Raw genomic sequence first — 17,424 nt, 5'->3', positions numbered from 1 at the left:
TAAAAAATGGGAGGCCCGGTCTGGCGGATGATGTAATAAACATTGCGGTTAGCCGTTGCCTGGATACAATGAAACAGCGGCGAAAACACTCCAGCCAGGTCGTATTGTCTCGGTCACCGTGATGACAAAAGAATGTTTGAATGAACCAAGGAGCTACTGAATTATTATTATTTTTTTAAGGACGTCTCCACAGGTTGAATCATGAAGCTTTGTGTGACAAAAAAGTAACAATATTTGGTTCCGACAACCTTTTTGCTTAAGAGTGCCATTTTCCTTGCACAATCCTGCTTTTAATGAGTCTAAGCCAGCAGATATTGATTTCACAGTGTAGTACGTGTGGATTAAAATGCTGACTCAGCATGTTTTTCCCCCACAATGTTTATCTTATCTCTTTTTCTGCTTTAGTCATGCAAGCCGAATTGAATACACACGGCATGCTCAATTAGCAACTTCAACACCGAATTGTTAAATATCTTTTAAGCTCGAAAGGGCCGTTTTTTTGAGACGATCAAAAAGCTGTTCCTCTGTGCCGTGTTCGCCGCTCATTTACAACAGCCCGCAGTGTAGCGCCCATTAGGTGATTGTAGGATTGTTTGACAGTCAGCAATTATTTTGGCTAACTGCTATGTGAGGCCCCCAGATGCCTTGCCTGGTACGGTAGAAGACAAATATTTAAAGTGTATGTAATGTGTAATTTTTAACGCAAACAATCTTATCTCGATGAAAATATATGGTCAACGGTTCCATTAAATGCATATCCTGTTCGATGTTTTTACCAAAAAATACAAGTGTTTATCAATTAAAGTCTGCAAACTTTGACCTAGTTTCGCTTTCCTGCAAAATGACTCATTTGGTGGGCAGACCTCTGATGTCATAAAATTTGGGATGGGCTGTTTTGGAACGACGATAAGCTTGTCGGAAAAAAAAAAACATTCGTTTCGAGAATTCCTCAGTGATTGTAAACTGAAACCAATCCGTAAAAATGGTCAAGACGTGTGTGTGGTTCAGCTTTGTACCAATTCGAATTATACTGGTCACAGTTTACATTATTTTCCCAAAAACCCAAGCCTCAGAAGACAGTGGGTAAGGTTGAGGGTAAGAGTAAATTTTACCATGGACTCTTTTGGCGGACTCATGTCTGAGATGGGTTTTAAATGTAAAAAAAACTGTTAAAACCCAGCGGAGTGCCTACGATACAGACAGTTCATACACCAGAACAGAACGCTGTTGTTCAAAGGAAAAAACGCGAGCTTGGATCGGGCGTTGAACCTGGACACACTTTGATGAGCTCTCCCCTCAACCCCACGCAAAGTACCAAAAATGCGGACAGCTTTTGTTAAAAGACAAGTTGCGGTGGTGTGCATTTTTTTTCCTGAAAACGTTGAACGTTGTTTACATGGGTTGAATGAAGTAGCTGCCGCGGTTGCCCAAGTCACGAAATACATGGCGTTTGCATAATTTCAAAACAAGACCGAAAACTTTGTATATGCATTCAGAATATCAAAGCCTTTACTATTTATCAGTTTATGACTAACTAAACCAAACAAGAACTTCACAAACGCTTACCAGTCGATATTTCCAAAACGAGGCATATCCTCCACGATGGGTCTGACTGCTGTGTCGGCTTCTTCATCGCTCGTATTCCTCACAGTCCTCGTGGGACCCTTCAGAATAATATTCATCGCTTGAATTATCAGAAAATTCATCGCCGTTCTTCCAGTGTATTCCTACGGGATCCATGTTGTTGTCACAACGTCCTATGTCACACCCCTGATCGGCTTTTTCCGCGACGTTTCCGTCCTTTTCCGCCGGATACAGCAATGTGCGATCATTTGTTGCAGATGATCGAAAAATAAAAATGCTTCCTTAATAACGGATTTAAGATTCGTATTCAGCATAAAAACTGTATAATATCAAAAAGGTGCATTGGGGTCTTAACATACACTTTAAGCATCCCTTCTATCCATTTTCTAAATACTTTGCACTTGTTAGGATCACAAGTAAATGGAGAATATTCCAGCTCACCTTTGGGGAGAATTGGGGTCCACCCTGATTTCTAGTCAATTGCAGGACAGATCTACCCCCGGTTTACTTGGTACTTGGATACTTGCCTGGTGTACCGAGACCATATGATGCATGCAGGTCGAAAATTAGGCGGCTAAAGAAACTTAACACACACAGTTATTCAGATAGCAGCGATAAAGATTATGGACTATCCAGAGTAATATTGAAGTACCAAATTTCCAAATCTTATGGACAAGCAGTTGCCCTATTTTTGTAAACCAGTGTTGTCATGACAATGTCGTCTTTTGCATAGTTTAAACGAGAAATGACATGAGTGCAGTTGTTAAACACTTCTGTAGTACAAATATGTTCAAAGTATTACAGTAAGCTTTGCTTGACGCGTATTATCCCAAAGAACAGTCACGTTCCGCGCTGGATATATAGTGACAGGCCCCGTCTTGATCGCCATGTGCCGCTGTGATGCCAGAGCTCTTCGAGAGACCGACTGTGACCTTGGGGGGAGGCCAAGCCGACTGAGCCTGTCTGGATGACACGGACACTTGCAGCCAGCTGTCCCTTAGTTTGCGAGCACCGCCCGTTAATGAGTCAGTGATGGCTCTTTAGATCGAGTGCAGAGATCAAGCTATCATAATTATCGTAATTTTTGCCTCGCTAAAAAAAAGGCGACTCGAGTCGTCCTAGCTTCATTATCCCGGTGAACAGGATCTCGGCTTTTTGAAAAGGCACAGTCGATGGCTTAATCCCCAGAGTTTCCACTAAATGTAACCATACATAACCCCGTTCTTTGATACCGACATGTCTGGAGAAATGCTGCTGGCTTTTACACAGCACACAGAACATTACACCCTTTCGTCACATCATCGGGACGAGTGCAGGGTTTGAACCCTTCCTCTGTTGTACATTCTTTGGACAGTCATAGAAAAAGGGGCAGAGGTGATTCGTACTTTGTGTCTGTTCCAATAAAAAAAATTAATCAGCTGGTCAACTAATTTCACTAAGGTAGAAAAAAAAATGGTGCCACTAGGTGGCTGTAATCACACTCACAATGACTGAAGCCATGATGTGTCTATGCATATATTGTAATTTACATTGCTGTTTCATCAAGATCAAGTTAAAATGTTTTTTTGACCTGTGAAGTTTTACAATAAGTCTGGAATGATTTGTGTTGTTCGTGCTGGTTTGTCATTAATGCTGGAGGAAAATTTGGAATTAAAAACATGACAGAGACCAGTAAAGAGAACAATATGGACCTTTCCGACTGCCGATCTTAAGGTCCGCCCCGCTTAGCTACAGTTGCCATTTCCCACAATCTTCCAAAATGGCGACTGAACAGAACAGGTTTGAAGTCTATTCTCTTATCGCGTACTCCAGATAAATATTGCGGTATGTTTTTTGCCAAATGCGTCAGACTTGTCCAAGAGAGTTCTACAGAGAGGTCTCAACTATTTCTCGCAAGGATATGTACACGGAATAAAGATTTTGTTTGAGTTACAGCGAAACGTTGGCGATCAATGCAAAAAAGTTTGACGCCTCACAAACTTCATATTGAAATCCGATAGGATAAAATAGTGGAATCGTACTACGCATGTAAAGCAGGGTGAGTACTTTTTACTTGGAAAGATCACAATTAATATCATTGTAGTCTTTATAAGTGAGTTAGGTTCGATTTTCTATATTTAAACAATGGTGATTAACTCAGCCAGTACCATAGTCACCAGATGAAAAAGTTTGACTTGGCTCATAATGGAACCCAGTGCTCTCTGTCTTTAAAGTCTGATGTGATACAAAGAGGCAAATAGACATTCGCTTGCATGACTTCGCGCATTTACGCATCACTAACTCTTCGGCATAAAACATGACACACTTCATTCAGCAGGTCAGTGATACACTAACAAAGTGAAAGTTGTTCTCCGGCAATGTATAAAGCACTGATAATAACTCAGAGAAGATACTTCTCCCTCACATACCTTCGAACATACAGCCTTGTGTTTGTTGATATTGTTCACATTAAGTTGTACGTGTGCTCTTCCGCGAGCCTGAATCCATCGTCAACTGTGTTTTAGGCTTTGGAAAATGAATCAACTCTGCCCCCTGTAACCTAGCAGGATATCTTTCATCGGAATTGCACGTTCCCCAAGCGCCATTTTCTTCGTAACATTAACTTTTCCAAGCGCACGCTACTGACAACCAGTATTGTTTGAGCGTCAATACGGCGAGAGTGGCGTGTCAAGCCAGGGGTTAAGACAATGCGGCTATCTGATTGGCTATTGTTGTACAAGTGATTGACAGGTCAGAAAGGTCCATTGTCTCACTGGTACCACCACAAAATATCACTGGAGGCTAGTACAGAAATTTAACATCATACTATATGGCGTAAATGCCCCATTGAACAGGTAATAAATTACAGCACTAAATACATGAACGGTAAGGCTGTTTTGTCAGTTTATCTGGCTCATAGCCGTACTGCAGTGGTGGCAGTTATTCACGGTCGATCTGTTTAAAAGCCAACAAAGACAAGAGAATTAGAAGAGAGGGAAGCACGTGGATTGTTTCCGCTCGCCTGCCAAAATATGCAAATGGTGTCACGGGAGAGCCGAATGTCACCGCAAAAGATGACTGACTTATTGGCGCAGCCTGTAGTCACGGATATAGGAGTGAACGGCACAGGCTTGTTTGTCGTCTGCATGTTTTGATTTATTTGAAGCGCAGGACTCGCATGCCTGAAGGGAAATTTGACGCTGCGGAAGCAGAGACGCTCGAGATTTATTTTGGCACCGTTATTAGCAGAGTCACACAAATTCCTGCAATCAAATGCAGAGCCTCCACCAAACAGTTGCGTAAAATTTGTTGCCCCTTCCTCGCTGCTGTGGCATCTAATAGAGCAGATACATCTGTGCGCCTTCACATCTACAGGCAGGTCCATAAATATTGAGACATTGACACAATATTCATGGTTTTTGCCTCAAAACACCGTCACAGTAGATTTGAAAAGAAACAAAGATGTGCTTTAACAGCAGATTTTCAGCTTTCTACTTTTTTAAAGGACTTGATTGGATGAGAAGTGATGCTCTTCTGGGCCTCTACTGCAAGTGTCTTCAGTTCCGGCTTGTTCATGAACCTGCCGTGTATGATCTGTATTTTCAGGTTTGTGCATGGTAATATTCTTACTCACCCAGATCATTTCATTCTCAGGGCACCGAGTCGATTGCAACATGTTTTTTCTGTCTGACAAAACGTAAATGTCATGGTGGAGGATAGGAAAACTACTTGACCATTTGGTTTTAATCCATGGTTGTTCCTTCTTTGGCAGCAATAACCTCAACTGAAGGTTTTCCTGTAGTCGGAGACGCGACCTGCACAACAGTTGGGAAGTCTTGATAAATGTCTTGATAAAATTTCTCAAACCGTGATACCCCCTCGACTATACTTCACGGGTATGATGAGGTTCTAACGGTGTCCTGGTGCCAATAGTTGGGTGAAACATCAAGATGCTCTTTTGCAAACTTCAAACATATGGCATTGTTCCTTTTGGAAAGCTTTTACTTTGTCCAAGGTTACCTGTAGTAATGACATTCCTTTGGATGGTTCACATCAGGCAAACATTTTTTTCCATGGGTCAGGTCAGCTTTAACCAACACATCCCATCTGGTCACATTTATTGGATTTTAGGTTGGCTGACTCCGAGCTCTTAGGGAAGATATTATCTTAGAGTTTGACATACTTTTTTCAAACTACACTGTGACATTATATCCTACATCCAATTTGTTTGTTTGGGTCACAGTTCTGAGGACCAGGGTTCAAATCTCGGCCCCGCCTGTGTGAAGTTTGCATGTTCTCCCCGTACCTGCATGGGTTTTCTCAGGCACGCCGGTTTCCTCCCACATCCCCAAAACATGCATTCATTGGAGACTCTAAATTGCCCTTACATGTGATTGCGAGTGCAACTGTTGTCTCTCTATGCCCTGCGATTGGCTTGTAACCAGTTCGGGTGTATCCCGCTTCCTGCCCACTGATAGCTGCTACAACGCTTGTGCATGTGACGTCACCATTTTTATGGCGCCATATTTTCGGTCAAACAGAGCTGCTCGACATTGTGGGAGACATTGAATCGGAGGAGAATATTTACAATACCTGAGACCTGTTGTGCTGTTGGTTGTCAAAATAGACGAGACAGATATTCAAAGAGATCATTATATAGCATACCATCTGAAAAACGACCAGAAAAGATTGATTGATTTCAGCAATTAAACATGATGGCTGGTTTCCAACCGAATAGACACACGCCTGTGTAGTGATCAATTCATTTCAGGTAGGAATTATTCTTAATCTCAAATTACCAAGAAGTATTTATAATGCAAAGTTAGCTCATTTGAGAAGAATGGGTATTTAAATCAAAAAAATTTCTGTCGCAGAGAGGTTTAGAGGTGTGTGTGTGTGCGTGTGGCCGCAATACGCTTCCGTGTATGGAGGAGCCGACTCCCCGTCCTCTTTGTTTTCCAATCATAGTTAATGAATGCGGTTTGTGTAAAACTAGGGGTCATTTATTGAAATATTGGTATTTGTATTGAATACCATCTGAAAAGATCGATGGATTTCGGCAAAGGTTAACGTGTAGCCGAGTACGCTTCCGTGTTCACGAGCAGTCTCCCCATTGAGGACAGATCCAGCAACGAAGTATTTGAATGTGTCCAGACTTTCATACGCTTTCACACTTTGTGTAAATCTCGACGACTTACTAACCAGATACATGTGTAAATTCAGTTGTCCAAGACTAGCGGAAGCAAATTAACAGTCCAATTTCTTATCCCCAAAAACATCGACTTCGGCATTAAATATGGGTCCTCTATGTCAAGTCTCTCTCATTTTTCCACGTACCTTCCTTTATTATCACCTTCTAAACGTTTAACGGTATTGGACAAAACTCTGGATGTCGTGCTATAAGATAGATTTTCGTTTCATCTCAACGGATTTAGCATTAAACAATGGTTTGTTTGACCGGCAATGTGGCCACTCATGTGATTTTGGTGACGTACATTCACGTAGTTCTCCAGCACTCCCACGACCCTTCTAAGGATAAGCAGCTAAAATGGATGTGGAGTATTTTTATAGTTAACATGGAGCAAAACTACCTGGACTTGAACTTTTTGCCCTCTCAGTTTAATTCCCCCCTTTCATTCCCCTCTTGAAAAAAAGTACAACGAAGTAGCTAGGCTCTACCTTTCCATCTCCCACTGACATATTCGGTGTTGCCTGGCAACCAATATTTTTTTTTGGGGTGAAGGGTACCCTTACAATTGCATCTTTTAGAAAAGGCACAGTAAAGGCTAAGTTGTTTGAGTGCTGACTGTGGGTGTTTGAGCATTTAAATACATACTGGTGTTTCTGACCGAACACCAACAGGAGTTTTTCCATTTTCTTATTTTAATGCCCATCGAGTAAAAATGCTCATCTCTTGTGAAATTTTGAAATATATAATTGTTTCCTGTGGCGTGTGTGTGATTTGTTGTGCTAAAACGTAGCAATACTTACTTTTTAAAATATGTTGCAAATGCCATAGACGGAGAGTTGAACAAATAGTAGGCTTTGTGATTCCTCCAATCAGAAGTCTCTTAATACAACAATAAAACTAGCGACCATGCAATGGAGCAGAATAAAGTAGAAAGTCATTCAATTAACCATTATTACCAGCCCTCTTCTATGTTATGCGTGTATATGAACATGGCAAAATGTGCTCCTGAACGCACAGAAATGGTAGATTACTTCAAATCCAGGCAGACTTGAATCAAAGTACAGTGCAATACACTCACAACAATCATTTAGAAGATCCATTCAAGTCAAACTTTGTCTTTTTTTTTATTTTTAATATTCTAATTGTCAAAGCAGGCTTACCCATTCACTCCCTTTGTAGAATATGGCTTCCATATTGAGGAAAACATGCTGGTAGTTACCGTCCCAGTTTAATAACATGATAATTGATTCAGAACAGCAGCTGATCTTGTCGTAATTAGCGCCACATCCTGCTTTTACCTTCATTAGCAGCCTGTTTTCTCCATGTGCTAACAGGGTACTAGAGGAGGCTTTGGGCAAATGTCCTTTCACACTGGGCAAAAATGGAGATAAGTACTGATATATGCGTCACGGCTCTCAGTGGCTTTTCTCGTAAACAGACCGAATGACACTAATGACACGTGCACAACATCCCACTCATGGTTAATACGGCATAAACAATTAACGAGTGGTCGACCTTTTGGTCTGGAATGAGACATTGGGCTTGGCTTTTTTGAGAACTCATTTTATCTTACCAGTAAGGAATATTTTTTTGCTACAGGGCACCCCCTATGTCTGGGAATTGTAATTCTGTGCGCAACACAAATGGACAAATCTGTCGTCAAACCTGACTTGTACGTGTGTGATCCATATTCTCCAAAAGCTATCATTTAAAGTCAAATTAACACATAATAAAACTACACAACTCCTTCATAATCAATATTTTTTTTTGTCTTAGACATCATGCAGTGTTAAATTCCAGTCTCTCTGGACTGACACCATAGTTAACCTTGATGCTGTGTCAAACTGAATAATCCGATTAGTTCTGGATCAACAGTATGCAGTAGTCCAAATACCTAAAGGTCAAATCTGCTTTTGAATTCCAGGCTTTTTTACATCACCCCCATCTAGTCTTTAGTCAGTATTACTCAAATTATAGTACATATCCCATCATTCATCTTGGCCCGCAAACACCTTACTGCTGGGTATACTGTACTTGCAACCAGTAGAGTCAGTAATACAACGACGTAAGCGTAAATTTGTAGCGCTACCTAAATAAATTAAAACAGTGTTGCTTTATCGTTTATGCATGTGGTGCCCAGCCTCCTCGAGTTGTTCAGATAAATCACTTTCCCTGCGGTAAAATCAATGTGTGGCACACTCAGGCGTAAAACAAATACAGTTACTGCCACGCCCACAGTATGAAAAGAGATTTCCCACTTAAGGCGTAATGCGTACTTCGCAAATTATGCATAATAGGGTATAGTCTGTTTACATCTGTAATTTATTTTCTTTAACAGGAAGAAACAAAAGGGTTGGCAAAGAATATGTACAGTATGGAGCGTGAAGCTAACATATTTAATTGTGGACAACATTTAACATACACGCATCATGAAAATGTCATATATTATAATCAATGTCTAAATTTTAGTGATTTAATTGGACCTTGCATATTCCATATTAAATACAAGCATTTGGATGCACATTTGAATTTGCAGTGCTCTGATCAACACTCAGTTACAATTGGTTCTGTAGAAATGGGGACTTGAATGGATCAACACTTGACCTTTTCAGATCTTTAAAAAAAGTTCCCTGGACTTTTTATTTGTATTGGTTGAATCAATGCTGTCAATTCCATTTTAATGCTGGTGAAGAGAAACCTTCAACTGGAGTCAATCATGATGAATAATGCCTTGCCAAGTTTAAAATTCTAGATTCTTGACACCAGGGGCCATATTTATCACACACGCATAGGCACAGAAGTGTATGTAACAGCAAGTACGCACATAGCCACGTGTGTAAATTTACATACAGCGCCGACCAATCTGCTTTGCAGATTCGCACAAAACATTGTGATTGAAAAGTGATGCTACACTCCACTGAGAGGGTCTCCAAAGGGTCACCAAAATGGTCCCTGCGGATCCAAGGACCACAAGTACCCTGCGGGCCTGTTGGGGTGAAAAAAAAAACCTTACCAGCAATGGGAAATTTGATTTCTTACAAGTGGGTTTAAAAAGGAGTCACTGATGGTGTGGAGCTACACCTGATTTTGGTGCTGTCAGCGTGGGTTCAATTCCCCCTCAGTGACGGTGTCCATATGTGTCCTGCGACTGACTGCCGGCCAGTTCAGGGTGTGCTCTGCCTTTTACCTGACATTAGCTAGGATACACACGACCGTTGTGAGGATAAGCAGCTTGGAAGATGGATGGCTTTGAGATGATCATTTCATAACACTTGCAGAGAATTATAGAGATTAATGTTGAATACTCACAGCTATGCGTTTCCTACATTAAATCATTGTTGTTAATTCTCATAATACGTACTTGAAGATTATAGGTAATTTCAGCAAAGTTGTTTCAGAAGTGTGTCCATCCATCCATCTTCTGAGCCGCTTATCCTCACAAAGGTGACGGGAATGCTGGAGCCCATCCCAGCGATCTTCGGGTAGGAGGCGGCTACACCCTGAACTGGTTGCCAGCCAATCACGGGGCCCAGAGAAACCAACAACCATTCGAACTCACAATCACATCTACGGGCAATTTAGAGTCTTCAATTAATGCATGTTTTTGGGGGGTGGGAGTGCCTGGAGAAAACCCACGCAGGCACGGGGAGAACATGCAAACTCCCCACAGCGGGGGCTGAGATTTGAACCAGGGTCCTCAGAACTGTGAGACAAACACTCTCACCAGTCGGTCACCGTGCTGCCCCACTTGACTTAACCAAAGATATTTCAGTGTTTTAAAGATACAGAGAGGATTTTTTTCTGAAAAATAAATTGTTTCAAGTATTTCTATTGCCTTCAGCAACCCTGATGCAATTCCACTCGTTGCCGGGTTATGGGACGGGAACACTATCAATAAAATTCAAACCTCCGTGTTGCAAAACTCATCTTTAAGCGCCTTTAAAACTACTCTTTCAAGGAGACATCCTCTCTCCTCTCTTTTGCAGTAAAAGACAGATGGAGCAGTACATGACCACACAGGCCGATAAAGAGAGCAGTCTACTTCTGAATTTCTACAGTTGAAAAGCCTCTTAAGGTCGACAGAACATGTTGGCACTGACTAGAGAACCCCCCCCCCAAAAAAAATGTTTGCACTCTCTATATTGTCCTGAAAAGCACTGGGCTTTTAGTGACTCGAACCTAAAAGTATACACGGATAAATCATATTTCAGGCAAAAGATGATTGGCAGTCTGGATAGAAGTCCATAGCTGTCCTTCAAGGCTCCATAACACTATTTGTACTTACAGTATTTTGGTTTGTCAATGCAGAAAAATGGGTAATACTAAATTGATCGTAGTGCAGAGCTAATAGTGAATTTATTTTGGTTGGTGTGCGTGTGTGTCTTTGTCTGTGCAGAGTACAATGGCAATATTTGTCAACACTTTTGCTTTTGTTCAGAATCAAAACAGAATGGGTTTGCCTAAAAGGATCCACGCATCTGTCCATAAAAGAGAACACAAGACTTACAGCAAGTTGTTGAGTTTTGTGTCGATGTAGAGCTTACTGTCAAAGTCAAGGCCCGGGGGCCAGATCTGGCCCGCCACATGATTTAATGTGGCCCGCGGAGACAAACCATGTGTATAAACTTTCCATGATTTTTGGTAAAATGTCTATCAAAATTTCAAATTATCATATAATAAATGACAATGACAAGCATTTTTGTGTCATCAAATAACAATAGTTGAAAAAAAATTACCCTTGATTTCTGATTCCAAAACTAGTTCATAAATTTTGTGTGTAAACATGATACGGCGGTTAAAGATTTTTATGGTTTCACATTCATAACGGCCCTCTGAGGGAAACCGTAAGTACAATGTGGCCCGCGACAGAAAAATAGTTTGACACCCCTGATGTAGAGTATGTGATGAGCTGTATTTTTCATTGATGTTTCTTGACAACGGCGTGCACACACCAGCTATTAAAACTAAGACCTTGCCAAAAAGTTCTTATGGTGATTATAATGTGTTGTTTGAATTAAAGGTTTGAGGTGGATGCTGATTTTGTTTAATAATGGCAGGGATCTCTGGTGTCGTACTAGTTCCCTGGAATATAGGGGAAGACATCACATATGTAATCTTGTCACCTGACGGTTTTGAGTAGTATTAGTTATCCACAGAATGTACAAATGAGTTCTTTTTCCAGTACTACTTGCACATTGGGTGTAGTCATTGCTATGCGTCACTTCTCAGGCTCTGTGGCCAATTTCAGTTTGGTGTGTTCCCAACCCTTAGGTAAGTCAAAGTCACCAGAAAGACATTTTTTTTGACGCACAGAAACGTGTACAAAGTGCGCCTGATGTCTCGTTAGACTGCTAACAATGGCATCATTCTGGATTAGCAATTTTCAAATCTCCTTCTACATAATCCAAACTAAGCAAACATGCCTTTTACTCGTGATCGGTAAATTTATGTGAGGTACAGCAAAACTATGCATGTTAGTCATTTCCTCATCCACAGTCAAATGAAACAAGTGTTATAATTACGGACTAATGAAATTATTACACGTTGTGGACTGGATTTCAACGTTACGCTATGACCATTTCTGTTGATTTCAGAACGTTATGTTTCAGACTAATCTTCCTTTGAAGGGTTTGTGTGAAGTGGCGATAACGTAGGCGGCTTCACGGGCTACTGCGCAGCGAGTCAGTGACGGATTATAAGATCCTTATTTGGACGTTTCTTCTGTCAAAGGGCGAAGAGAAGGGACAGAGGCTGTCTCCAAAGTAGGAGGCGTCATTGTAGCATCAGTCAGTGTCTGCCTTCTGTAACGAGAACAGGGGTGGGCTGAAGTGGGCGGAAAAAGAAACCGTGAATTCACCCTTTGCTGCAAAAAACTGGCATCCGATTGAATATGATGTTGCCGGATACAACACTCATTCCACTTATATAACATTTACTGCAATCCCTGTGTATGCATGAGCGCAGGCTACTACTTTTCAAGAAGCCTTACTGATTCTATATCTTGGTGATGATACACTACATGGAAAGATGTATTGAAACAATTGAGGATAGTTTGTCGACACTCCCTAGTTTAACTGAATCTTCATGCTTATGTAACATTACTAAAATTTTCTCTCCAGATTTAAGCAAAATCTGAGGTTCTTCTGGCCAGTAATCTTGGTCAACAAGGGGAATGAGTACATGCTTTTGATTGGAAGGGGCACAAGAGGACTTTAAGATCTCAACCGCTGTGCCGAATAATTTTCTTGGGGGCATTTATTAAGTATGTTACCACGTGTTACTGTAAAACAATTCAGAGGGGACAACATTTCTATACTCTACAGACAGCATGTGCACTACATTGCGAACTCACTGAACTTGTGATGCATATTAGAACACACACTCCATCACAAACACTCACTACAAATAGTGTTTTTATTACCGAGTTCTGGGGAAACTGTAGTCTACCCTAAATGGCTTAGGGTAAGAGTCAAGGTACACACTGGACTGATCACTTGTCACCCTGACACCAAGGTCTGTATTTTCATAGATAGGGCATCTGCATCTGATCTATGTGCAATTGCAAAACTTGCAGTGTGCTTGCAAATTTGGCAGCTTGGTCTACACCAAGCTCGAAGTTCTGGTGCAGGGTGCAACTCTAAAGTTGCACCTGGTGAAGTCACGATTTGCTGACAGAAAACCGGTTTAAACTTTGATTTGGTCAGACCCCGTCTAAATACTGGTGTGAGGTAGACCGCAGGTCTAACGCGATTTTGTCGAGTTTGAGGCACAGGCAGACAGATACTGAGGTTAAGTCACCAGCAGTTATCACCAATGCATTCTGTACTTAATAAGGGTACCCGCTCACACCGTCTCTGCTAAGATGAAGGGCAAAGTTTATAAAACAGTGGTGAACTGGCCATGATGTACGGATTAGAGACGGTGGCACTGAAGCAGAACTGGAGGTGGCAGAAATGAAGCTGTTGAGGTTCTCGTTTGGAGTGAAAAGGTTGGATAGGATTAGAAACGAGCTCATTAGAGGGGCAGCAAAAGTTGGATGTTTTGGAGACAAGGTTCGAGTGAGCAGACTTTGATGGTTTGGACGTGTCCAGAGGCGAGAGAGTGAATATATTGGTAGAAGGGTGCTGAGGATGGAGCTGCCAAGCAAAAGAGCAAGAGGAAGACCAAAGAAAAGGTTGATGGACATGGTGCAGGAAGACATGAGGACACTTTGTGTTAAAGAGGAAGATGCACAAGATAGGCTTGGATGGAAAAAGATGGCACGATGTGGCAACCCCTAACGGGACAAGCTGAAAGGAAAAGACGAAGATGATATGTGACCTCATGGGTTCTCTAGGGTTAATAAGGGTACCCACTCACACGGTCTGTTGCCAGACCGGGCAAGAGCAGTGACAATGTTCCACATGTGCAGATACCTGGGAAGCTCTGATTAGACCAGACTAGACCAGGCAAGCATTTAAAATGGACTTCCAAGAAGGAATCTCAATCAGTTCACCAGTCATAGATACTTGATTAAGAGCCTTCATATTGTGTTCATGCTTTCAGTCCTTTGGTGATAGCCTCTGTTAAGGGCTGGTGTCTGTGTGAGGGAAACCAAAGAGATTAAGATTGATTAGGATCTTATGTTTTGTCAACACCGATCAAAAAACGATCACATGGACAATATTTTTCGCATTCATGCGCTACAGTTTAGCTGCCTGTTGCTCTGTGTCCCCCAGAGGCATTTAGCTAGCTGTGTATTGGTGTGGAGGAGGAAGGCTTCATTTATGCCATGTTATGCAACCATCTTGGGAAATGGATGGCCAGGAGATGACTATAGCAACGCCGCACAGCTTTAGTTTTAGCTCAGCAGCCTGCAACACACCCGTCTCCCGGCAGCGTAAGAGCAGAGCGTGCAGTGAGGCTTTCCCCTCTTTTTTTTTTTCTCTCTACTGCGCTGGCCCTCATACACCCCCCCCCACCACCACCATGTGTGACATGTTTCTCAGGTTGAAAGTGGGTTACAAGCTGCATCAGGTGCTGACAAAAGCAGATTTATGGTCGTGAGGAAATAGCCTGGGGTGCTTACACCGCAATAACTGTTGCGTAAGCTGCAGAGCAAGAAAAGTCATGTGCATCACACATGGATTCATGTTCTGGAAGTAACAACACGTATTTGCAATTGTCTAATATGTTATGTAGGTGAGAGCATTGGGAAATTCGCAGGCAATGAAATTCGCAGGCAATGACAATGTAACAAAATAAGATGTAAATGCAATTTCAAATTTAGTGGGAAAGCTTATAAATGGTGCATCTTCAGGAGTGTATCATTTCATCTGAATTAGCAAATGAGGTCAAAAGGAGATGGATACAATACCTGGTCAAATTCATCACAGAAGTGGACCTAAGGTTGACCATTTAAATTCTCAACACGTCCTCCCCCCACGAACTTATCAAATTTCTTCGATCTACTTCTTGCACCCTGTGCCACACAACCTCTTTTTTTCTTGGAATGTTTTAAATCTCGTCTCACCATAACTACATCAAAGTGCAGATTTGTGTTTCAATATAACACGTAAGGGCAGCACGGTGGAGCAGCTGTAAAGCGTTTGGCTCAGAGTTCTGAGGACCGGGGTTCAAATCCGGCCTGTGTGGAGTTTGCATGTTGCTTACGGTCATGCTACCCTTTGAACGCCCGATCTCGTCAGATCCCGGAAGCTAAGTGGTTTGGCCTTGGTTAGTACTTGGATGGGAGACTGTCTGGGAATAGCAGGTGCTGTAAGCCTCTCTCCCCGGCTAAATACAGAGGGGTTGCGTCAGGAAGGGCACCCGTTGTAAAACTGTGCCAAACAAATATGCGTTTATTTAAGATGACACGCTGTGGTGACCTCTAACGGGACAAGTCGAAAGGAAAAGAAGAAGAAGTGGATTTTGCATGTTCTCCCCATGTCTGCAAGCCACTCTGGTTTCCTCCCACATCCCAAAAACATGCATTAATTAAAGTCTCAAAATTGCCCCTTGGTGTGACTGTAAATGCGACTGTTGTTTGTCTCCATGTGCCCTGCGATTGGCTGGCAACCAGTTCAGGGTGTACTGCGCCTCCTGCACTCCCGTGACCCTTGTGAGGATAAGCGGCTCAGAAAACAGATGGATGTATAACACGTAAGGTACAGTAACTCTCGAGTTAAAGAGGCTGCTGTCTGGGGGTCTGTAGGGGACAATCCTTAAGTACTGTAACAAAAGCCTTTCGAGTCTAAAATTGGGCAGACAGATTGAAGTTTCCTTAGACACTTGACCAAAACCCCACAGGTCAATCCAGTGGGATAATAGAGGCTAACGCGCCACTACATATCAGATTATTGCAAAGAGAGTGGGCAGTATTGACCAAGACTGAGCTCACAAACTCATCCTCCCCTCCGCGACTGCCTTCAGTGAATTCAGACGAATTGAGCCTTATAAGACAATAAGTTTGTTTTCTACCAGTTTGTTGACCCTGCCAGCATCCTTTGCCTTGATGGCACCTCGCCCCCACGCACTAAACTCTAGACTCGACACTATGGATTGGCAAACAGCAGAAAGCAGTCTGCTGGAAATATTGGATGACCTGGACCTCCCTGGGCTGATTTTATTTTTTTAATTTTATAAGAAGTTCCCCATAAATCGACAGAATCTTTTTGTCCTCAATCTCTTACTCTGCGTTGCGATTTATACCGATAAGTTTTAGTTTATAAGTATGAGTAGCAGTGGTGTAATAAATTCAGAAAATTGTTGACGATAGACAGCAAAGGTTCAAAGGTTGACGCAAACATTTAAAGTAGCCTAGAGCTAAAACCAGTGTATTGGATCGAAAACAAGGCTACGTTTCAGGGCATAAGAAATATGTAAATATGTTTCAAATAGGGGCAGTACGGTGACCGACTGGCTAGACCATCTGCCTCACAGTTCTGAGGACCGGGGTTCAAATCCCAGCCACTGGCTCTGTGGAGTTTGCATGTTCTCGCCATGCCTATATGGATTTTCACCCTGATTGATGAATTCACCACAGTATGTTACCATGAGTATTTACTGTAAATGACATGGTCTCAATATGTCTACTTTAATCTGACACAATTTGTAGCCTGGGCAACAATCTGATGTCACCCACATTAGAAGGCGAGTGAAGCTGATAGACTTCTGGACAGAGAGGATCATTGCCATTATACAGTGAAGAAAATAAGTGTTTGAACAGTGTTATATTGCAACTCCTCCCACTTGGAAATCATGGAGGGGTCTGAAATTTTCGTTGTAGGTGCATGTCCCCTGTGAGAGAGGGAAAGAAAAATCCAGATATCACAATGTATAATTTTTTTTAACGATTTATTTGTGGTAGAGCTGCAAATAAGTATTTGAACACCTGAGAAAACCAATGTTAATATTTGGTACAGTAGCCTTTGTTTGCAATTACAGAGGTCAAACGTTTCCTGTAGTTGTTCACCAGGTTCGCACACACTGCAGGAGGGATTTTGACCCACTCCTCCACACAGGCTGTCACTGAGAAACACGGAGTTTCAGTTCCCTTCAAAGATTTTCTATTGGGTTTAGATCTGGAGACTGGCTAGGCCACGCCAGAACCTTGATATGCTTCTTACAGAGCCACTCCTTGGTTTTCCTGGCTCTGTGCTTCGGGTTATTGTCATGTTGAAAGACCCAGC

At 42.0% G+C, this 17,424-nt stretch overlaps 1 protein-coding gene, 1 long non-coding RNA gene and 1 pseudogene across 2 annotated transcripts in view; 2 read left to right on the top strand and 1 right to left on the bottom strand.

The window, feature by feature from the left end:
- Positions 1-17,424, bottom strand: part of LOC133496616 (uncharacterized) — a 56,144-nt gene that overhangs the window by 17,050 nt on the left and 21,670 nt on the right. The gene's annotated exons all lie outside the window — the stretch shown is intronic.
- Positions 1-17,424, top strand: part of dlgap2b (discs, large (Drosophila) homolog-associated protein 2b) — a 49,472-nt gene that overhangs the window by 17,314 nt on the left and 14,734 nt on the right. The gene's annotated exons all lie outside the window — the stretch shown is intronic.
- Positions 15,401-15,518, top strand: LOC133497068 (5S ribosomal RNA; annotated as a pseudogene).

The sequence above is a fragment of the Syngnathoides biaculeatus genome, chromosome 23 (genome assembly GCF_019802595.1).
Source record: "Syngnathoides biaculeatus isolate LvHL_M chromosome 23, ASM1980259v1, whole genome shotgun sequence".
In the NCBI taxonomy this organism is placed as follows: Eukaryota; Metazoa; Chordata; class Actinopteri; order Syngnathiformes; family Syngnathidae; genus Syngnathoides; species Syngnathoides biaculeatus.
The sequence above is the reverse complement of the archived record's forward strand: the minus strand, read 5'-3'. Positions and strand labels throughout refer to the sequence as shown.